This window comes from Calidris pugnax, unplaced genomic scaffold (genome assembly GCF_001431845.1).
Source record: "Calidris pugnax isolate Ruff unplaced genomic scaffold, ASM143184v1 scaffold44, whole genome shotgun sequence".
Taxonomy (NCBI): Eukaryota; Metazoa; Chordata; class Aves; order Charadriiformes; family Scolopacidae; genus Calidris; species Calidris pugnax.
Genome location: NW_015094506.1, coordinates 1,412,769 through 1,435,867, shown reverse-complemented (window position 1 = coordinate 1,435,867; position 23,099 = coordinate 1,412,769). Strand labels below are relative to the sequence as shown.

The window sequence follows — 23,099 nt, the reverse complement described above, 5'->3', positions numbered from 1 at the left end:
AAGAAGCAGATTCTCTGTAGCAAACTGATTGGCCAAATCAGCTCTTGGTTCTCTTGAGCTACTCCATTGCAATAGGTCATCTGCACTGGCACTTTTTAGATGATTATCTGCTGAAGGTGAGGATGATGATCCTGTTTTAATTTTAAGTTTTACCCTAATATGAGTCCTTTGGCATTGCCAGAACTATTCTTATTGAATGGGAGTAAGTGAGGTAAGAAACATGATTTGATCAGTGCACAAAAGCTTACCTGTGGTGTCTTAGCTACATCATGTGATTGAGCAGTGCCCCTTGGCTTAGAGGAAGCCAAAGAAGAATTCAGCTCAGCTGTTCCTTCTGAATATGATGTTTAGCTTCTGATTTTGTGCCAGATATTCTCCCCACTTGCTAAAAGGGCTAAAAACTCTGGAAGATGAAGTAATTTTTTCTAATTCAAGAAACCAAACAAACAAAAAGGTGGAAGTTTCCATCTCCAGTTAAACATGTCCAGTGTAGGATTTGTAGTTTGGATGAAAATAGCTTTAGAGGCAATAGAGATGTGAGAGAAAGAAGTGAAATCTGTACTCTGTGAGTTAGAAGCTACTGACACGTATCTCACTTCCTTATGAGTCCCTTGGCTATTGGTCCCCCTTTCAATCTTTGGTCCAATGTTACAGGAGTAGAATAATTTATGCAGGAGGTATAATGATAGTCTTTCTTCTCAATAGCTGATAAACACTTGGTGCATTTTCCTTCTCTGAGGAGGAGGACCAGAGATGATTCTCCAATTTGCTTTATTCAGGTTTGGGTCTTCTATTTCCTGAGTCCTAAATGAGTGCTGTACTTTTGAGATACCCCTATGCTGACATGGAATTAGGGCATGTGTCTCTCTTTTCTAAGCTTTGGGATGGGGAAATCTGTCCCATCAGTAAAAAAGGAATATTTTTTTCACCTTGGAAACTTAGGAACAGTGATTTGCAAAATATGGCAGGTGATCTGGTGAAGAAGTGGTATACTTGTATTTTTAAAGTTGCATGCTATTAAATAGATTCTCACTCAAAGAGCCTTATGGGAAAATACGATATTTGTGTTTTCTTGTGTTAGAATAGCACAGTGGGATAAAATATGGCTTTTAAGACCTCATATTGCTGTGGTGTCTGAGATGACAAGAAGTCACTGCAACCAATAAACATTATAGAAAAATATTACTGAAGTAAACAATGACAGTAGAAAAATTGTTTTGTTTTTTTTCTTCTAGATTAAGACATGATACCTTGAAGGTCTTGAAAAGTTTATTAAAATCAAAAGCCATTATTATTAAAAAATGAAAAATTCTTTTAATTAGGAACATGTTTGGAACACTGAAAGATTTTTTCAGTGGGACAGCAATATGCTTCTCTTAGAGACCACTGTATGTACATGCAGAAGCAGTGAATCTCCAGGACAATTCCTCAGGCTGACTAGGTGAAATGAAGCTTGTCCCAAAGGCATCTCACTTCAGAAAATAACATCCCAATGCTTCCCAAGAGCTCATTCCTGTTCTCCTGTGCATTGCCCTTTCCTTCTTCTCTCTCTAACCCTGTCCTTTATTCCTCAGATTTATATCTGTGGAATCTGTCACTTTGATGTCTCTGTTGCTGTAACACCATCCCAAGAGAATGTTTGCCAAACTGGTGGCTGTTAAAGAGGGTGTCACAATGTATTCAGCATGAAAAAATGCTCAGTTCAACCTCTTCTCTCTGCCATGTATTGTGGGTCCAAAACAAGACTAGGTGATTTATTTGCAGTTTGACCTTCTCCTGCTGCTATAATATCATTAGCTAATAAATGCTTTCTGGAGGGCTTTGCAGGATACCAACAAGGAGCAGGGGGAGGACATGAAAAGAAATAGCTAGCCTCGTTTGCAAGTTGATAACCAAGTAAAGACTTGTTCTACGGCTGAATCTTATTAGCAACCTATAAAAGTAGTACCCAGGCACAAGGAAGAAGACCTCATCAGAAGATCAATACCTCCAACTGAAGTTGCTGAAATATTGCCACAACATCCCATGTAAGGCAGACTGACAATCAGTCTTGTGACTTAAAGGGTGGGCAGGGCATTAGATAAGAGAGTACTTATATCTTGAAAATGCATACTTTTTATTAGGGTTCTTTTCATAATTTCTTGAACTTTTGGATCACTGTAGTAAGTATGCATTTGCCTTGTCAAGTTTCCTATTTGGAGTATAACGCTCACAACAATACAATCCTATATCTCTCCCTAAATTTCTCAATTGCTTCTTGTTTTCATCTCTAAACACAGTTTCCCTCATCCAGGGATGAAGAGGGAGGAGGAGAGACTTTCACAGATTACCCCCTTCTGACGGTGTGTTCAATTTTCTCTAATTTTAAAAATGTTCCTACCATCCAAAAGGGGCTTATGCTCAGTGAGGCATATTTTCAAAGGAGAACACCAAAGCTTTCAATGGCAATAAATTGTCTGATCAAAAATAATTATGAGGAAAGAGAGATCTTCCATGTAAACTACAAATCTTTCTGGAATTAAAAAAAAACAACCAAATGTTCTCTGCCTTCATCCAAAAATACCTCAGCTATTGCAATTGAGAACCAAATGACTTTACTAAAAAAATCCTACTAAAATAGTGATTTTCTTAGAAGGCTTGCAACAGAATAAATGTTCAGCTGGAAAAAAGAAATACACAGAGAACAAGCTTTGGAAAATATTCAACAATCCTACCAAGGATTTAATTCCTGAAAAAGAACTTAAACAGTCTGTCTTCAATTTGCTCAGCCTGTTGGCTGCTTCTGACCCCATTGATCCTGCTTTTTGTCTTGCCATTTTGTTCTCTTATTTGCTTTAATGAATTTCTTGGGGTTGGTGGAAGACTTTACTCGGCTTATTCCAACTTTTGGAGGGTTTTCATGAGCAGTGGCTGGGACTCTGTTTCCTTCTCTCCCTCCCCATCTACTCTGTGGAAGTCGTCATTCGCCTTTACTGCACCACAGAGTCACAATTTGCCTTTTGAGTCAGTGCTTGTCTGCAATGAAGCCTCAGGAGGCTATTTCTCCCACCCTGCCTCGTGTATGTTTATGTACTACTGCTGCCACTTCTGTGTTCACTCTGTGGAGCCCTCAGCTGAGCGCCTCTTACTAGAAGTAAATTCACATTAGTGCTGGGAGAATTGACTTGTGCCCTCTTTAGCCAAATCTTTGCTCCCGATTACTAAACCCTTTGTCAGGGAGGCTTTGATGCTAGGAATTAACTTGAAAGGGTTTTGATAACCAAGGGTCATATTGATGGAGCAGAGCTCTCCATTGAAGTTCCCCCCCCCCTCCATCTCCTGAATTTTGAACAGATTCTGTAGTTGTCATGGAAACAGCCTAATTTGCTCTCTTTTTGTGATTTAAGTAAGCATCATGTAAAAACTCTTCAATAAATGATGCTAAACCATCCTGAGTTTGGGTAGTGACATTGGGCATCTTGCCATGTGGCTTAATTTAATTGCTCTGAAGCTATCACCAAGTGCATAATTCAAGGTTTCCTTTTAACACAAAAGCTCTGGGAAGTTTGGATGGCTGCAAGGGAAAGAGGAGGGGGAAAGAGCAGCTGCCATTCTTCGAAAGTGAAGCATCTTCAGGAGCAGGAGAGCATTTTTGTCCCTTTTTTTTTTTGGCAGAGAAATCAGTCATAGACAAAGGCAAAAACTTGGTCAAGACTCTTTTCTCTCCTTAGATCACCTTAAACTTGGTGGGAAAGGCAAAAACATCCACAATTCCTGTGTCCTATTCTCCTGGGGAAGGCAGCATGACTTTCCATCCTGCACCGGGGCTGTGACAGAGGTAGACAGCCCAGCAATTTAGAAGGTGGACATAGCTGTGTGTCATCCCAGCTTCCTGCCAGTCCTTTGATATGAAAACAGTGCCTAAAGAAAGACATTGCCTTTAGGAAGACTGCTGGTCTCTCACTGGTGGTCTGCCTTTGTAGGTATGCTGGTACTTGAGCTTGACTTCAACCTCATGTCCCTGCTGCCCCTAGAGGCTAATGGCTACCCAGCCAGCCAGTCCTGGGAGACGAGCCAAACTGAGTGCTGGTGTAGGGTAGGAGCTGCTTGAAGGAGTTTGGGCTCTAGTGCGAATTTGAACCTCACATTATTATCATAGTTGGTGTATAGACTCTGTTGAGTAAATATTAGCGCAGAGGAAGCAGAGTGCAAAGGGTGGTCTTGGACTCTAAAGGATGCAGGCTTCTATAAGGGAAGAAGAATGGCTTCTTCATCATTTCTATTTTTCACTTTCACTTTCACTTATGGTGGAATTATATGGCTGTCTGTAAATACTGCGCACATGAACGTGTATTAACAATAGCTTTCACTATTGTTGTGAATGGTCATTTAAAAGCCCTGCTGGCTGCTTGCTCTGATTTGGGGGTGGGAGGGCTTGTCCCACTGAGGTTCTCCACTTCTACCACTGTTTCCTGTAACAAAAAAGCTCTTCAGGCAAATGAGGTGGTCTGAGGCTTGACTTAGATAGTGGTGACCCTGTTAAGGGAAGCTGCAGTGCTCTGTAGCTCTTCAAACAAAGCATGACCTGAAGAAAAAGAGCAGTGTTCATTTTGAGAAAAACTACTTTGTGGGAAATACAGGAGTAGTTAGTTGTCACTACAAATTTCTGGTCAGAAAAAAAAAAGGAAAACGGAACAGTTTAGTCATTTGCTCTGGCCAAAAACTTCCACTTTGGTGTGTGTTTTTGACGTAGGGATTCAAACTCCCACTGCAGGCATGTGAAATCATAGTCCCCGAGTGGTGTGTATACGAGCCCTTTTCTTTCAGGAACCATGTACTTGCATCCCTTGGGTGTCTGAACTGATAGGATGACAGTGCAGTTGCTAAACAGAAGATATCATTATACAAGGCAGACTCTCCCACTTCCTTGTGATCTGCTCGTCTTGTCGCTCCCTTCTGCAGAACGGTTTTATTCTTTTTTCGCATCTTGCATTCAGGAAAGAGGCAAAGTGTTTGATGTGCTGCAGTATCACTTTGCCTGGACAGAAATCTCTGCATCCACTGAGATGGTAATGACGATTCACCAGGGAAATACTGTGTTGCGGGCTGGGGATGGATGTACAACAATAAGAAGGGAGTGCCATGGCTTTAGGGGAAGAAGGGGGATGAAATGGGAAATACAAGTGGGTAATCTAAGGTCTCCTTTTCAGGAGAGTGACAGATTCTGGTTTCTTTACCCGCCTCTCTTTGATAAAAGCCTGCCAGTGGGGGTGAAGTCTGTGACACCAGAGCCTGCACACCCTTGTTGTTTTACTAAATTATTCATCCTGTTCCTGTGATAATATAGTTATAAGGAGGAGCCTAATTGAATTTAATGTCTGGCTTTGGCCAATAGGGCGATAAGGATCCGGCAGAATGGGATGACGGTGAATCCTGCTAGTGTGCTGTGAATGTGAAGCAGGAGGGACTGGCAGTTTGTGTGCAGGAGGGAAAGCGAATAGGTCCAGGGCCCCCGGATTAGCAGACTGAGGAAAGGTAAGGAAGCAAGCGGGAACGGGATTCGCCAGAATCATATACCGGCTCTGTGCTGCAAGGGAGGGTGTTTTTGTTTATAAGAAAGCACTCCGCAGGCAATGCTTTCCTGCAGGGTTTGGAAGGAACAGGAATGTGTGTGGTGGCACTTGCTCAGTGCATGTAGCGTGTGCCTTTGTCTTTATATGTGCTGCAGGGGTTTATAATATTGCATCTTGATTGTGCACGTCCGTATGGAGATGCCTGTGTTTTCTGTGGATAGAGCAGCAATGTATTAAGCCTTTGCATTATAAATGTAACGAGAGGAGTCAAAAGGGAAAAATTACCTCATGGATAGTGTGGGGAAAACATTAGTGCTTTCTGGTTTGATTGAAAATGGAAATGCCGAGGCTCTTAGTGAGCTGTTTGCAAACAAAAAAGAGCAATCGTGTGTGCATCTGCCTGTGTGTGTATCGGATCTGCAGCGAAATGTGAAAATGAGAAAGAGGAGGTCAGACTGGAGCATTAGTCATGGCAGGTGGAGATAAATTGCAAACAATCTGTGTAATCAGATTCTCTAACATGGAGAGTGGAGTGCGAGTGAGTAGGAAAGTGGATTAATCCTATCTGCTGAGCCAGCTATACCTGGAAAGCAAGGAGGTGGGGGGTAGTCTGGACAGGTTATCTGAATGGTTAGAAGCTGATGATCAAACTGTCCCGTTTTCCTGCTGCTAAAGTGATAATCTATTGAGTTGCTTCCACAGATTTTCCATCTCCTTTTTAATGATGCGAAGAAAGGGTGAGCATCTCTGAGGATCAGGTTAGAGCCCGCAAATTAATATTATCTAGAAGAGCAGGAGCATATCAAGCAAATTAGCCTCTGCTTTTCCCTTTGTTTCACTGCCTTTTCTCTGATAACAAGTGACTGCTAAACAGACAGGGAAGGTGGGGGAAGCTGGATTACAAATGTGACAAGTGGCATTAAGCCATGCAGGCGGGGAATGTTGTTTGCAGTGATGATGCTATAATCGCACTTCTGCACCTTACATCTTTGCAAGCCTTTAAGACAAGGCTGTCCTGAGCTGGGTAACCATAGCCCAGTCACTAAACAGATGGGTGATCACAGCTTGCTGTAAGGCATTAACAGGTTTAGCTGCCTCTTCTATGTTTTCACCACCTCATGCTTTTTAAGCCAGGATCCAGAGGAAGGTGGTGTTGAGACAAAGATGCTGCTCACCTGTGGATCTCTCATCTCAGTTGGAAACTAACTCTTATGATGAGTGCTGAGGGAGGTATGCTTTTTCTGCTTCCTCAGAAAGCAATACCTAGAGAATCCCTCTGAGAAGTGCAGTAAGGCAGAAAGCCCTAGAGGGACAAGTAACAAAATGGCTTGTCTTGCATTAACCAAACCTGTTTGCCCAGACAAGTTCTCCTTCCTCCTTAAATTTCCCCTACTCAAACTCCTTTCTTTTCTGTGGCTTTCTCATGCAGCCCAAAAATGGGAAAATACAAACATGACTTATATTCCCATCAGGGAGCACCTTCCTGCTCATGTCTACCCTTTGCCCAGGAGCATCTCTGTGCATCATGTCTCTGAGATGTGCTGCTGGGAGTGGCTGGCTGAGTCTTACCCTCTCTGTCTCACAACTTGTGCATGTGCCCCAAGTGAGACCACAGGGACACTCACCTGGCATAGGTACAAAAAGACTCCACCTTACAGAGGATATTTGCATTTGATGATAGAAAACCCAAACGTAATGTGCAGCAGCTTCTGGTAGGATGGAGCCATGCTCTCCTCATCTCACCTGAAATAGATGACTGAAAAACATATCTAAGACAGGATATATACTGTAGTCTAGGGGTTTTTCTTGTCTCCGGATTTCTCATGCCTCTTTCTTGTCCTTCAACTCCTCTGAGTTAGCAAAAGTCTTGGTCATAGTTGAGTTTGACTCCAACTTTCAAAGCACTCACAGCAACAGAGCACGCTAAGAAAGGAAGCAAAACAAGCTTTGCCTGCTGAAAATAAACTCTCTGGTATAATTTACTTCTCTCTCCTTGCCTCTGCCCCAGCAGCAGAGGAATAATTAAATAACTTGATTATTCAGATACTCCAAAAAACAGCACAGCTTCAAGGTGCAGAGCAGGAAGCTTTCCTAAATAAGAAGAGGACAGATACTGGAGAGTATCTGAGCATACACCTGGAGAGTCCATCTCTTTGCACATCAAAGGAAGTCTGTTTCAGGATACCCATCTTCCCTGGGAGAGGCACAGGCAGGAGAAGCATCCCTCTGACGCTGCAGCAGCGGTAGCCTGGCATTCACTTGCAGCATTTATCACCGGTTGGGTGACTACATTGTTTGCTGCTGCCCTCCAAGTCAACAGCGAGGCTCAGGAATGGGCAAAACGCCAGCATATTCCCAGGGAAGCTTACGTCATTGCCAATTCACTGGTGCCAAAGACTGTGCTGGAAACCTGAGGTCGCTTTCGCCATTAATTGCCCAGATGATTAATTCATGCAATGATATCATTTTCCTGGGTGGAGGTTAGGAGGTTATGCACTCTAGTAATGAGGGGTGTGATGGGATGCAAAACTTGTGCTCCTTATTGATGTTAATGCTAATTGCAACAAACTAACCACAGCGTCCTTCACATCATGCTTCCTCCCCCAGAAAGGTACCATTTTTCTCTGGCTCAACACTCTTCACTTTATTATTATTTTTTTTTTTACCTTTTTTCTTTTTTTCTTTTTTTTTTTTTTTGGTGCAGGGTGGGAGGGGAGGAATGTGATGTGTGGGCAATTGCTCTTATGAGGTTTGTAGTACTGTTAATTCTACCCTAGAGGACTGAAGTGCCCTTAACTTTCATAGCTCCTCCATAATAAAGACTGTTTCTTTAATTTTAACATTAAATTCAGGCTCTTTCCACCTTGAAAATATTCCAAAAATTCCTTGTATTTATGTACTACTTTCCAGCAAGAAAAAAAGATATAATTATCCTCCTTTAAAAAAAGGGGAAAGAAAAGAGTTTGGTTCTTATTGCTCTGTGACCGATGTACTGTATTTTGTCATTCTACCCTCAGAGGATGCTCTTCTGTCTATAGGGGTGCAGGATCACTTTTTAGTCAGTCTGGAAATTCTTCGGAAGGTTAGGTTTTGCAGTAAACACTCAGGATGTTTTATTCTTTTTTGAAGTTTTTAGGCTATAAATTCCTTTCACGCCTCTTTAATAGCTTACCAAATAAGCACAGAATTCACAGATGGGAATAACAAAGAGCTGCTCTGGCCCAGATACAATTAATAAAGGTAAAGGTGCAGCTTTTGACTTGATCTGATAATCTATTGGTAGTTGAAGCTGCTAACTCAAAATGTCAAACAAAACACCCAGAGCATTTTCAGAGCTGTTGTAAGAGTGTTTTCTTTCAAACCACGTCACTGCACTGCCTCCTGTATCCCTCCCCCTCACTCCAATGTTTTTCTTCTCCCCTCAGGCCTCTGTGTTTTCAGCTGGCTTGCAACCCCAAGAGGTGTACAAAGCCCTGGATCATAACTTTTCAAACAAATTTGGTAAGCCCAAATGGAAACCTCCCAATTTCTACATATGCCTATTATTTGTGGGATAAAATGGTTTCCTTTCTGTTTAAGCAGTGGTGAAGCCATGCTATTTCTCCATTCTGGATAATTTTTCACTTCTTTCCATCCTTCGTTTGTTTTGGTGTTGTCCTACCTCATCTAGAGATTAGAAAATGTCAAAGTATTTTTCTTGAATGTTGACAAACAGCAGAGGTCTGATTAGCAATTGTAGGAGATCTGTTACTGGTTCAGTACTTAGACTCATATATATTTATAATATGGTTATCAAGGAAAAATAAGTGATTACGCAGAACTAACGATGTCTGTTTTAATGGCTGTCAGGTTCCAGACACTCATCTATTGTCTGTTTAATGAGAAATAATCCTACTGTGTCTGAGCAGATCAAATGCTAAAGCAAGGGTGCAGTATGGCTTTGCTGCCATTAGCAGACTATACTGGCCACAGGAAAGGTGGCCCAAGGCACATGCTTATAATTTAGACCCTGCTCATAAAGGGGAAAAAAATAATGAGATAGCCTTGGAAGAATAGGAGAAAGAGTCTGTGATGTGGCCTTCGGGGTGGAAATGCTCCTTTGTCCTGGTGTCAGCACTCTGTTGCAAAGGGCTGAATTCTGCACTGCCACCAGAGTGATGTGAGGGGAAAGAAAAGTTTGTCTGCTTCCTAGGGTGGTCTGTCGTCAGCTGTCGCAGGTGGGAAGCAAAGCAGATTAGAAGGGATAGAAAAATACCCTTTTTCCAGGCTTCCTGGAACTGGGAGTATTGCCTTCAAATCGCTTCTGAGAGCTTAACTTTAAAGGCACATTAAATTTTGCTGTGAACTATCAGACTTTTGAAGAAGGAAATTTCATTTTTGCCAAGCGTTGTGGGTTTTGGCAGATTTATTTCATGCTCTCAGCACACCAGAGCCAGCGCTTTTTCCCTGTATATTTCAACTGGGAAGCCTGGAAAAGCATTGGCTCCTTTATTTCTTCTCAGACATAGAAGCAAACACATACATACCACCTTCTTTTAAAAGATGGCAACCAGTGTCTTCAGCCAGGTCTTCATGGTTTGGAGTGGCTTTCTTCAGCTCCTTCAAGTGTAAAAAGCGCGTTACCTCAAGCCCTACATTTTAATTTACAATTAATTTTACATTTAGTTGACAATGGCACAAATACAGAAATAAAGATTTTTTACCTTGCTGGTTCTAGCCCTTTAGAAACACAAGGCCATTTAAGAAAGGATACTAACAAGCCACATCTTGGTCAAAGTGGTAGCTAAAACCATTCACATTAGTTGGAGTAGAATAAGAGGTTAACTGATGCATCATTGCCATCCAAGTGAATAGAGAAAGTCCCAGTCCACTGGGACTCACAATTTCCAATCCTGGTGGAAAAAACCAGCCACAAATGCTTATGCCGTACCTCTTATGTAGCCAATGCAAAATATTTTTAATCTAGAAGGACTGGTAGACTTTCACCAGCACTAAATTAACTTCATAAGCAAACAGAAGCCTATTTACATAGGACTATTAGAAAAGCAAAAGCAGTAGCAGCAGAACATTCAACTCCAAGATGATTCAGACCTTTACAATCCGCTGTTTATAGTAACACTCCTTTTTTAGAGAAAAAGTATTATTTTTAATATAGGATATCTTTGCCCTGTGTAGTTGGCTTCTTTTGTACAATACAACGAACATATCTGTTATGCTGTCTTCTTCCTTCCCGACTTCAACTTGTAACTTGCTGGGTTTGGAGTAAGGATGAACAGCCCTTGTAGTAGTACATTGCAGCCTAGGAACATGTCAAAGACCTTCTTGGTTGCTAGAAACACTTTTGCTTGACTATGCAGAAGACGATGATAAACTCCATAGGAAGATGTTAGAAAATATAGGTCCTTCTCAGAGAAAGGATGATCTCTATGGTCCCTTCCAACTCTAAAAATTCAGTGAAAGAAGTCAAGAAAATCAGGAGTTTTCTCATTCAACTTAACAGCACAACTCAGTTGTTTATAGCCACTGCTGTAGTGCAGTGGACCAAAAAAAATGGGAATCTGGGATAAAGAATGGTGATGTGGTCCCAGAGGTGGTGGACTGGATGTTTCTCTCCCTGAGTCACTCTGGTGCACTGTGGCCATCACAGGCAGCTTCCAGGGACTGTGGGCACAACATGTGGGCAGGGAAACACGCTCAGCACCCAGCTGCTTTCTGAAGTGGGCTTGAAAAAACAAAATAATGTGACAAGTTAGGAAGTATTTATTCTTTTTTTAGCCCCAAAGTTTTTAGTTTTGCTGCTTAAAGATGAGACACGGTGCTTGTATTTCCTTTCTGGTTGCTAAAGCATTAATGCGCTTCGGTGAGAGGGGCTGGGTGAAACGCTGCGCTTCCTCCAGCAGCAAAACGCTGCCGTATTTAGCGTGATGCATCTATCTAAAATAGGCCTGTGTGAATTTAGTTAATCTTGCGGGCAGGGCTTCTTACTTCAGCAGCCTTGTGAAGTTTCTTTTAACAGGAGAGAGAGGAGTAGGCGAGGTAGGGGGGATGCTGTTTTATAATAAAGCTGAAAGAGGCTGTCAGGAATTAACATGAAGGTTACCTTGGTTTACTCTGGGCAACCTTAATAATTCAACAGAGCCTTTCAGTCAGGGCTTCCCCCGCTGTTCCCCACAGGGGCAGTTTCATGTATGAGAGTTTCTTGAGGCCATTCAACACGCCGGCTCCTAAGAAACATGAGGCATAGGAGAGGATGGCGCCTGTCAAGCGCTAGAGCTGACAATCCCTATTAATGTGCAGGGAGGCTTTTCCCAGGAAGATTCTTTGATGTCTCCGACTCTCGGTCACAGGTCACCGGCCTCTGGCTTTGCATGTCATGCCTCTGTCTTGAAAGAAAGTGCCACCTCTTTTGCTGAGGCCCCACGGTCAGGCTGTGTGACTACTGTCCCCTCCCTAGGAGTGACCCACAGAAAGAGCAGGATGGTGCCTTTAGTTACCCGGGGCAGTTGTAGCTCTTCTGAAGTCACTAGCTGGCATCTCCCACAAAAATCATGCCAGTCATGCAAGGTCATCTGCCTTCTACTGTGAACAGAAAGAGAGGGATCAGACCCAAACCCCAAACTTTTTTATTTCAATGAGAATCCCATTGAAGTTGATGAGAATTTTGGTTGAGCTGGAAGGGAAGGAATTGACTCTGCTTTCTGAGACAGTTGCTAGTTAAATAAGTAACATTGTGAGTTGCTAGTTAGATAAGTAACATTGTGAGTTTTTCTGTATGCTCTGTTCTGCTAACTTGCATACAGTAATGGAGTCTGGTAAATGTTCCAGAAAAAGTAATGCAGTAGTCAGAAGAAGATAAAAGACATGAGCTTCTACATTGCTGTGGCATTTCATCTTTTGGCCAGAAATGTCTTGTAGCCAGTTTTGGTTTCCTGGACAAATAATAGCAGTAACATGCTGTTAACCTGTGATATCCAAACCCCATAATGCTCCTTCAACCTCAATCTTAGAAGTAGCCAGCCAGCAACATTTCAGTCCAGCATCTCTCCAGTGGAAGACCACAGCTCATCCGCTGTGAGACAGGATCTGGAAATTCTACCTTTGGAAAAGAAAGCCCATGAATGAATGGGATATTTGATACAACATTTGTGTTGATGGTTAGACTCAATGGTCTGAAAGGTCCCTTCCAACCCAGACAATTTTATGATTCTATGATTTACATGTTACAAGAAATTTTGGAATATTTCTTGTGCTGTTTTGGAGCAAAAACTATTTTGAAATGGCAAAATTTCTTTGAAATGAGCAGTCTGGCTTACAATCTACTTTTGCAAATATAAAAACTTTCAGCCGGACCATTCTTAGCACAGTTCCATATGTCTCCCTGTGCTGTGATTCTTCCCATACAGCCATGGCTGAAAAGACCTTAGTGCTTCTGTTTGGAAGAACCTACACCTTCAGCTCTGCTTCTGTCACCTTGCCTTTCTCTCCATCTAGTTGTTAGATGGTTGTGATCTGCTGAGGACCGTGAGCTGATTCTGTGGTAGTTGTCCTCTAGCTGAAAATAAAGAGGACACCAACAGGGTTTAATTCTTAGTGAGGCTGCAAGTTTCTCTAGAAATGCAAGTTTCTCCAGAGCCTCCCACACCTTGGACTAATAGAAGCAATAGCTGGTTACCTTCACACGATGCTGTAAGACCAGTATATTTTCCCAGAGCAGAGTAGGTGGTGAAGAATGAATAGACTCTCCAGTTGTCTAACCTCCTAAGTGCATATTTTTTATTCTTAGTGGTAGAGCATCAAGGGCTATCGGCAAGTAAGAAAAACTCTAATTTTTAACAAAAGCATAGCACATTCCTGTTTCATGGTATGGTGAGGGCTAGCAGGTGGAGCGGGTGGAATAATCATCAGCAATATATATTTGTGAGCCTTTAAAGAGCACTTCTGAAATCCAAAATACAGCCAGGGTGTCCATTTTAACAAACAGCAGGTTCTGTGCTTCCTCTTGGCAAAACTCACGTTTCTTTGTTAACACAGAGCAGTCGTTCTACTTACTGGGTGGGAATAGTCAGTTAGCAACTAGGTTTTCTAGCACAGTTTCTCTAGCCAGAAGGTTTCTGCTGCTGCTTCATTAGTATTAAGGAGCATCAGGCAGGTGCTGTGATTGCACAGAGGCATCAGCAAAGACCAACAGTTTGATCAAAGTCTGCAGCATTGCTGCTGCTTTTTAGCAAAGAAAACTCGGTGAGCTGTGGCTGGCAGCAACCCCAGGGGATGGGCTCTGCCATGAGGCTCAGTGACAAACAGGCAGAGGGAGGGCAGGGCCAAGGCTGACAAACCAGCTGCCATCTCCTGCATTGCTTGGCAATGTTTCTTGTTCGACCTTGAGGGTAGCGCAAACTGAAAACTCAGCTCAGGTAGGGATTGCTGCCAGGCACTGACTAGCCCTGGAGATGATGCACTGGCAGCAGCTGCTGCTCAAGATCTAGCTGCCCAGAAGACAGCTGCTGATTTGCAGCATGAACATCTGGGCTTTTATGGGGTGCTTAAGCAAGTGTCTTTGAGTTGGGGTATCATACGGTCACGCAGATCCTGCTGAAGTTGGGGGATCACCACTGCTGGACCAAATGCTGTTTTCTTCACCGGCTTCAGGGAGCTGCTGCTTTGCTCTTGCTGTGGCGATGATGGCTTAGATACAGGGCTGATTTTGAACCACACCCATGAGTATTTACAAGCTATTCTTGCAGTTGGTTTTTCAATCAGAAATGACAAACTACACGGCAGGAGTTGTTGGGAGAAACGAGACAAGCTGCACTACGTGGGAGGCCAAGCTCAATGATCCTAGTCTTCAAACCTATTTGATTTTTCACAAGTGCTCTGCAGTGCATTACTAGTAATTGAAGAGATCCAAAGCAATTATCCTCTTTCAGACATGAGATACTAATGATGGAGAGCTAAAGCAACAAGAGAGTAAGTGATTAAACTGATAATAGTGAAGGACTTGTGTATTTGTTTTCATGCAGTGTACGTTATTATTAATGCTCACAATATGTCCCTCTTTTTCCCTGGTTTTACATGTGAATTCCCATATGAAGTGATTTAACCACTGACATGTGAAGGTGATCCTCTACTTCAATGGAGTTCAGTGATGATACCAGATTTTCATAATCCCATCACTGGGTCATGTTTGGGTACCAGTTTTGCATTGGAGTAGAGAGGAAAGGGGACAGAGATCTTTGTGTATAAGCTGGCTTATTTATAAAAGATCATACATACACTACTTTCTTACACAATTAACATCTTCTGGATATCCAATACTGTTTTTGCAGTGATCAGCTCTGAAACTGGACTCTGACGAGCTTAGAAATTCTCATTGGAGCTGAGAATTCTGTATATTCTTCCATGTTAAAAGTAATACACTTTTCAGGTAGATTTATTTTTAAACAGCTGCTGTACTTACTTTGTATATTATAGAACACCTCTGCAATCTGTATTTATGTCACCTCACATCTCAGTCTCTCTCAAACTTGACCCAATTTAGCCTTTCCATGCTTTAGTTAACAGAAATATCATTATACAATCAGGCACACTGAGTGACTTGCTCAAAACAAAAAGTCCATAAGAAAAAAACATTGAGAAAGGAACCACTCTTTCCAGCCACAAACCCCATAAGATTGGTTTCTTTTTGTGTACAGTCTTGAAATAGAGAATAATGTTTTGTGCTTTTCAGTGCACTGACTGCTGTACTGCAACATGCAGGAATATCAGCTCTGCACTTCAGCTCCAGCCTATGGAAAACACTGAATATGCAAATGTAAGCACAGGCAGAATTTGGCATATCATCCTGACGGGGGGGAGACCAGGCTCCATGAGTGCGTAGCTCTGTGCAGATCTGCAGGGAATAAGCGTGCTTCCTCAGCCTGCTGTAGTTAACACCTTGCCATCCATGCCAGCGTCTGAAATCTTGAAGCTAAGAGATTGTGCCTTGGGGTTGGTCTGTTTGGGTTTTTTTTAACCAGTTCTGTGACTGTGTAGGTATGACAAAGTGATGCAGCTGTTACAAGGCGGCCAGTTTCAACAGGCAAAGTTCTAAACTCACAAAATTTTAAACCAGCTGGCCTCTGAGGGCTGAGGCACTCGGTCTGGGCAAGAGCTGAAAATAAACCCAGTGGAGCAAGGAAGCTCTTTAGCTATTACTCAGAGCTCTGTTGAGTTTGTTTTGGACTCTTCAGCTGATCTTACAGTCTAATCTTGGACACTTTTTTTTTTTCTGTAAATACAGACCCACAGTAAAAGTGGCTTTCATCAGTAAGCTTCAGCCACATGGGGCTGCACTGTTTAGCTCTGATCAAATACGGGTTGTCCCACAGAGGAATACTCAGCAATGCTGCTTCTATCGTTAGCTGTATCATATAATTACACATAAATAGTAACTGCCTACCTGTCCGGCTAGTCAGGACACAAATGCAGAAAGGCAGACCCCAGTGTGGCTCTCAGATAACTTCTGTCTGAGATTTTTAGGCAGTTCCCAGTTTTTTTCTGCTGGCTGCAATGCTCATGCTCTCTGTAACCAGTTAGTCACGCCGTATTTTTGTGTGTACCCAGCAAGGGCTCACGCCAGTGCATGCAGCTTGAGTGTCTCCCACTGCACCCTGCTCGGGCTGTCCAGCTGCAGAGCCACTCCATCCTCTCCTTTTCCTCTTCCCCTTCTTTCTCTCCTTTCCAGCCTTGGGAAAGAAGTTCTGCAAGTGTAGGAGAAGGAGAAACTACAATAGCTGTGTGGATCACTCCTTTACATTCCCAGTTACAAAATGGTTCTAAGTGCCACTTTTTTTTCCTCCAAGAAAGCTTCCCCCCAACCCTTGAAAGGCCTGGTGGTTGGGTTCTTAAATAAGGCTGGCCAGTTTTGTAACCCTTAAGAGCTTGGTAATTCAGCTATTGATCAGCAGGGGAACCAGAGCTCTTCAAGCCGTTCATGCTTGGTTCAGTGGTGCAGCATGGGGGCGTGTGAGCTGAGCCTTACAATATCTCTGCAGTCTGAAAATTAAAGCTTGTCTTCGTAAATGAGGAAACCAAGGCACCAACGCTGAGGGACCTTTCCCCACACTGGTGACAGAGGATTCTGTTAAAATCATGCTGTGCTTAATTTGCATGTCTGGGCCCAGCCCACTGGCCTACTCTATCAGGACTTTGGGTCCAGAATATCTTCCGGTTCTCACACTTCTGTATTATATTTTCTGATGCTTTTCACCTAAACATAGTTTCTGGCGTTTGGAGCCAATTATGAAAGGCTCCTACACCATCCAGCATGAATGCAAAAACTGAATAGGCAAGCAGACGGAAACCGGGAGAGGAGACAGCTTGATAAAGAACAATTACTAAAGCAATTTTTCATTAGGCTTTTAAAAGGTACTTTCTAATTATAGCAGTGCACCTCTGGTGGTACAACTCTTTGTCAACACAATGTTCCTACAGAGCCAACATAACTTCTTAAGTGGCACTTGAAACCTGGCCAGATCCTTTATTAAGAAAGCAAAGCACCTGCCTCCTGACTGTCCTGCACAGGCTCCTGCTGGCACCAAGAATAGATTTGTCTTGCAGCTCCAACCCGCAATCATGCTGGAGCAGGATCTCATGGACATTTGTGAGGTTGCAGCTGGGAAGCAGGCAGTGATGATGGTGCAAAGACTGGGGTGCTCAGTCCCTCTCCCAGAGCTGGAGTGAGAAGTGTGTGGGTACATGGTGTGACCAGAAAGGATGTATTGCACAAACCCATACGGCTTGTCATGTGTCTCCATGTGATCAATAGTTACTATGCAAAAAAGTGAAGAAAAATATCTCCTACAAATACCCAGCACAGTTTGGGTTGGTCATCACAGAGCCTGAAACAGACATAGCCAACTGGACCCCTACAGTGTTCCAGATCAAGGTCTAACCCATCCCCATTTCCTCTGCCTCTTTTGGGGGTAATAGTATAGACAGTCAATCTTCTACCATTTCTACATCTCATGAAAGACTTTGGCATCAAACTGTCTTACAGTCGTGCCACAAATCTTCCCCAGAGTGCAGTAAAACATTGTTTTTCTCTTCCATCAGAAAAATAAACCAGTCAGTGTGCCTAAATTCTCATTTTATTCTTCTCTTTGAATTAAGGGCTGCTACATGAGACAGGCACGTAAGGTTAGAAAGCAAATGAGCATCTTCTCACACAAAGACAAATTACAGGCTTTATTTCTCCAGGTATCTGCTGTTGACAACATCAAGTTAAGTAAATCTCAGGAATCATAAGGGGTTCCACACCATATGGGAAAAAAAAAATGGGAAACTGGGATATGGTGGTGTCTGTAAGGGTGTGAGGATAAGAAAAGAGATGGATGCAAACAGTAACAAATCTTAGATGGAATATAAGCACTACAGACTTCAGATGTTTGAAGGAAAACTTTTTAACACCCAAAAGCAAAGAACATTTCAGAAAGAAATTGAATTTTTGTGGCATTTTAAAATGTGTTAGAAGCATTCATGCAAGAATTGCAGAATTGTGTTTGAAGATATGTTATTTGGAAATAGGAAATCCATTTTTGTCTTATAAACATATGAAAAGTAATACAATTTGTGCTCCAAACAGAAAAATCTTTTTATCATCATCAGTTAATTAATAATTATCTATTTAGTGTATATTATGACCTTTCAGTGAATTCTTTCTTCCTTTTCATGACCCGTGGTACTTTTCCCCCAACATACGTAGTTAACTCTGTAGAAATTAAATATTCTGTTCACCTGTAATTTGAGTAAGTAATCTATTCGGGCAGAATGGAAATAAGGTAGAAAGAAAATAAAGTAGAAATAAAAATTAGGAAGAGTATGTGATCATAATCAAGACAGGAGCCCCATTAGCACTGGGCAGGCTGCTGCAGTTTCCTCTGAGAACCTGTGAGCTGTCAGTCCCTTAGGCATCTTTTATCTGGATGAGTCCTAATGCATATTGGCAGGCCCTACATATTAAATGCATCCAGCTTCTTGATTTTATTCAGATCAGCACTCTTCAAAGCAAAGCGTCTCTCAGCTGAAGGAAATCCCTGCTCTATTAATGGCATGTCTGGTGCTGCTTTCACTCTTATCACCATGAAATCAAGACTTGTATGGTTACTGCAGGAAACTTAGAGCATGTTTCACAAACACACAACATAAGCTGCATCAGATCCAAGACTAGGATGGAAAAAGACAGGGGCTTCAGAGCCCTGCTTGCTTCCTTCTTACAATTTCATGCGCTTAATATGCAGAGGATTTATCTCTACAAATGCTCCGGTTTGTACTGCTGTCTCCTGCTTTTCTTTAGTATGACTGTGAGAAGCCACTTTGGCATGTATGTAAGTATTAGCCTTAATGGAAGCATTAGTGTCGCTATAGCTCGGGGTGGGAATGACCACAGTACACTAGGGAAATAAGAAAAGAAGACAGTATGCCAACTCAACTGACTTTCAGATGGAGATGGTTCTATAGTATTCAAGGATTAGGACAGGATTTCTTTGCCCCATACAGCCTTCTTGAGTTGAGCTGGGTCTGGGTTTGCTGATAAGCAAGTATTGATGTTGAACAGAGACAGGCCACAAAAGGGCTCCCTAAGCTCACTGACAAGGGGTTATTACCACTGGGACAACACTGTGGCCGTCCGTGCCAACAGGATTTCCACAGTGAGAATAAAATGAGGAAATAATGTATTGTTTCCAAGAAGTAGCACATCATGATTTATTCTTGGGGGTATTAAAGCCACAGAGCATTATCATAATACTCAGATTTATTTTTCACTAGAAATTTTTTCACTATTGTTCATGGCCTGAGTCATCTTCCTTTGCAATCTACTTGAAAGCTTAATGATCTTACAATGGCATTTTGCCATTTTACAGCTTTTTTTTTTTTTCCTCCTTCTTTTCCTTGCCTGCCATTATGAAATAATAGGCAAAAGAGAAAACAGACTAACTCATTTTCTGTGCTGGGTGTAGCTCTGGGGAAATTGTCCCATTTGCATTCACTTTGGTATGCACACAAAAATTATCTTCAAGACGAGATAAGGTGACCCCCCTGTGGTGAAGCTGCTATATCGAAACCACTGACAGCTTTGCGAACTGAAAAAAATAAATAAGATTTGCGAAGCCTAGACTTTACCATTTAAATAGCCACCCAAGAAAGTAGAGAGGATTTTTTTTTAAGGTGTGCAAGAATGCAGCAATAAGACAAGAGAGTTGTTGCACCTTTATATGTGTCAGTGGCTTAATGAAGGATATTGGACATGGTAAGGGGATCAATTTCTGAGAAAGAGACCTCGTGGCATCTCTGAGGATCTGTCTAAACAGAGAAATTGAACACACAAGACACTGGTTTCTTGCAAAAATCCTTAAAGAGCACTTCCAAAGGAGATGACTGCTGCTGTGAAAGGTAATAAAGATTTTGGGAAGCAAGTGAAATTCTGGAGAGCAATTTTCTAATATAATGGAGAACTTGGGTTCTGGGTAGCATCATTGTCCTCATGGTGTATTGTGTCCACTCCCCTGCCCTGCCACCCCCTCCAGCTGCAGGGTCCTGACTTCTTGCAACTGCTTCAAAGAGATAGCACGGCTCTGTCTGTGGCACTGGCATGCACAAACCCCTCTGATTTTAGGTGGAATTTGTGCTGTAGCTTTACATGTTTTGGGGAATTTCTGTTAGTGTCTATGTTAGAGCTGTATTGCACTCTTGGTGCTTGGGAAAGCTCTTTGCAAACTGAACATGAGCATGGAAAGTCTTTACTTTCCTCTGTTCTTTGGGATGGCATACAGTTTTTCCAGCCTTTACAGTCTTTGTTAATGTCTCAGGTTTACAAAATGTGAGAGGATTGGTGGGGCATCGTTTCCCTTTTTCTATCCCCTATTGTTTAAATTTCCTGATTTATGGAATTTCAACTGAAAAATACCAAGAAATGTTTGAACGTGTGAGCCTCTTGAGTCCAAAACTGTGGCAAGTGAGGTAAAAAACCAACAAAAGTTCTAATTAATTTCAGAACTGTTTTCAATTCTTCACAAGAAATGCCAAGCTATGCCAAGCTTGGGAATGTTGAAGCCATTCAGAGTGAAACACTGAGAGCTTGATAATAATAAATAATGTCTTTCCTCTTTTGGAAAATATATGTGGAAAGCCATCCAGCTGGATTTAGATCTCTCTAATGTGGCTGTGCCTCTGCAGAAGTCCACTCCCACATTGTGTCAATAAGCCTGAAGGCAGGAAGGGACCCATATGTTAAAATGTGAATGTATGCAGAAGGCTATCCACAAAATGGATGTGAGGGGTACCAGTAAGTGGCCGTTGCCAGGTGAGGAGCATCCCCTCATCTTTCTGTCTACCACAGGGCAGAAGTAAGTGTGCCCTTTATGGTGAGGCGGAGGGATAATCTCTCCATATTGGTTTTCCATCTTGACGCCCCCAGCATTGCTCCACTGAGGCTGTCAAGAGCAGGAATCAGACACGCAAGCTGGTGTGGTCATGTCAGATCATTACCTGATGGCACAGATAACAAGCTCAGGGGAAATCTAAGCACAGTTAACAAATATCAGCCAATTGAGTTTGGTTCCCTCTTGATGCTACCTCACATTAGAAAGTAACTCAGCAAGAGGTTTAAGTGAACGTTTTGTTCTTGATTTCTAACACATGTCAACAGGCTTTCTGAGATAACTTGCATCTCTGTGGAGTATGTGCTTGAGAAAAAGCAGGTAGCTGCCTGGCTGCTGTCAACGTGCTGAGGGAGCAGATTGCTTACCCTCCCTTGCCCTTCCAAAAATATCAGCCAGGAAGTTTAGCTGTGTCTTAGTTAAGGGGCTGATGGTGCCAGCCTCTTTGCTGTTGTTTTCAAGGTCAGCTCCAATTGACCTTGCTCTTGCTTCATTTAGTTGCTCACATCATTTCCTTTTGATTCCCTGACTGTGCTCATTGTTGGGATTTCCCCATGTTCCCACGTTGTCTTTTGGTTAAGCCGATTGCCACTTACTTCCTCCCATTCTGTTTGTGCCTTCTCCTCCTCCTATTCTCCCCCTCTCTCCTGCCTGTTCCCTTTCCTCAGGACTCACTCATTCTCCTATGCCTTGTTTATTATTTCCCCATCTTGAAACATAGCCCAGATCCCTGACTTGCAGCTCCATGGCCCAGATGCCCACTGTTTCCTCAGCTAGCTTTCAGGAGCAGCTGTTTCACACAGGAGCAGATTACTCCTGTGTGGTGGGAGGCAGCTGCTCTATCGCAGCTTGTATTTCAGTGATGCAGGGTGCTACAGGACTCGCTATGGGCAGGTTTGTTTGTGCCTGGCACAGCATCAAGTAGGTGACCTGTCTCCATGTGAGCCGTAAGAAGACACTAGTGTGCACAGAGGCAAGTACAACTTGATGGTGTACAGCCAGCAGCTCTCCTACCTGTAGCTCTGAAGTGACAAAATACCGCTTATCAGGGTTGTCTTGCTTCTGAAGGAGGTGTTGGCTCCTGGCTTTGTTGAAGCTACAGCCCTGCTTGCCTGCTAGGGTAGGCTCTGTACGTACACCAGGTGGATGCTGGCATGAGAGCTGCACGCTGTGAGAGCTGTGTGGAGCCAGATTTGGCCTGATGTGCTGAGCCCTCAGTTTCTCCACAAGGAGTTTCAAGCAGTAGGAAAATGAGGTCCTAACCTACTCAACCTGCGCCAGTAGGAAAATCCCTATTGCTGAAAGTTAAATAACAGCAGGTGAGCACAATGCAGAGCAGATCATGAGGGTCTGCAGTAAGCAAAGGAATCTGCTGGCAGTTTACACTGCTGCCACTGCAGAGATGTCCTCTGTGGCAGCACCAATGACAATCGATAAATCGATCCAGTGAAACCGCCAATAACTACAGTTTTTTAAAAAAGAGAAAGTGTATTTTAATTATATTACCCAGCTCATTAGAAAAATGCATGTAATTAGAGGAGGACAGTTTGTGCTATCATTTTGACAGACCCAAAGTCAAAGTTCCTGGTGGGTTTGCCATCCCCCATCGCAGATCAGAGTCAGTTGTTGCTCTCTGCTGCAGCAGTGTCATCCTGTTTGAATTCAGCCTTTACGTGCTCTGCTGGAGGGAGAATTCCCTGTGACATCAGATGCTTAGTTTTTCTCTCCTTCCTTCCCAAGCCAGCGGCACGCAGCCCAGTCTTCGCAGCAAGTGGAGGCAGTGCCAGCCAGCAAAGGGAAAGGGCAGCCTCAGCCCAGCGTCCCAAACTCTCTGACAAGAGAGTTTTGCCAGCTCCCCGTGTCTCCTGGGCAACATCTTCCACCACCAAACCCCTGGTGGAAAAAATGATGGGACACTGTAAATACTGCTGTTTAAAAATGTCCAGGAGGCAAGCAGTCATGGCCTTGCAGTAGGGATGGCAAATTGTTTATTGTGAATAGTACCCTGAAGGGTACAATTTGGGAAGCCCTGTTGGGGAGAAAACCTGTGTGCCTTCCAGCCAGCCACATCACAGGGTACTCTGGCTCTTCCCGTCATGCTTCCATGTCCACAGTGCAGAGCAGAGACATTTGC

General features: G+C 42.9%; 1 protein-coding gene across 3 annotated transcripts in view; it reads left to right on the top strand.

The window, feature by feature from the left end:
* The first annotated feature begins 5,028 nt into the window (after positions 1-5,028).
* SYN3 (synapsin III) overlaps positions 5,029-23,099 on the top strand; it is a 199,132-nt gene continuing 181,061 nt past the window's right edge. Inside the window, exons 1-2 of one of the 3 annotated variants that reach the window (XM_014963577.1) lie at positions 5,029-5,048; positions 8,978-9,053. The gene's annotated coding sequence lies outside the window, so the exon portion shown is untranslated. Of the gene's footprint in view, positions 5,049-5,374; positions 5,515-8,977; positions 9,054-23,099 lie in introns of those variants that run through there. The other 2 variants (XM_014963575.1, XM_014963576.1) reach the window with 2 other exon arrangements.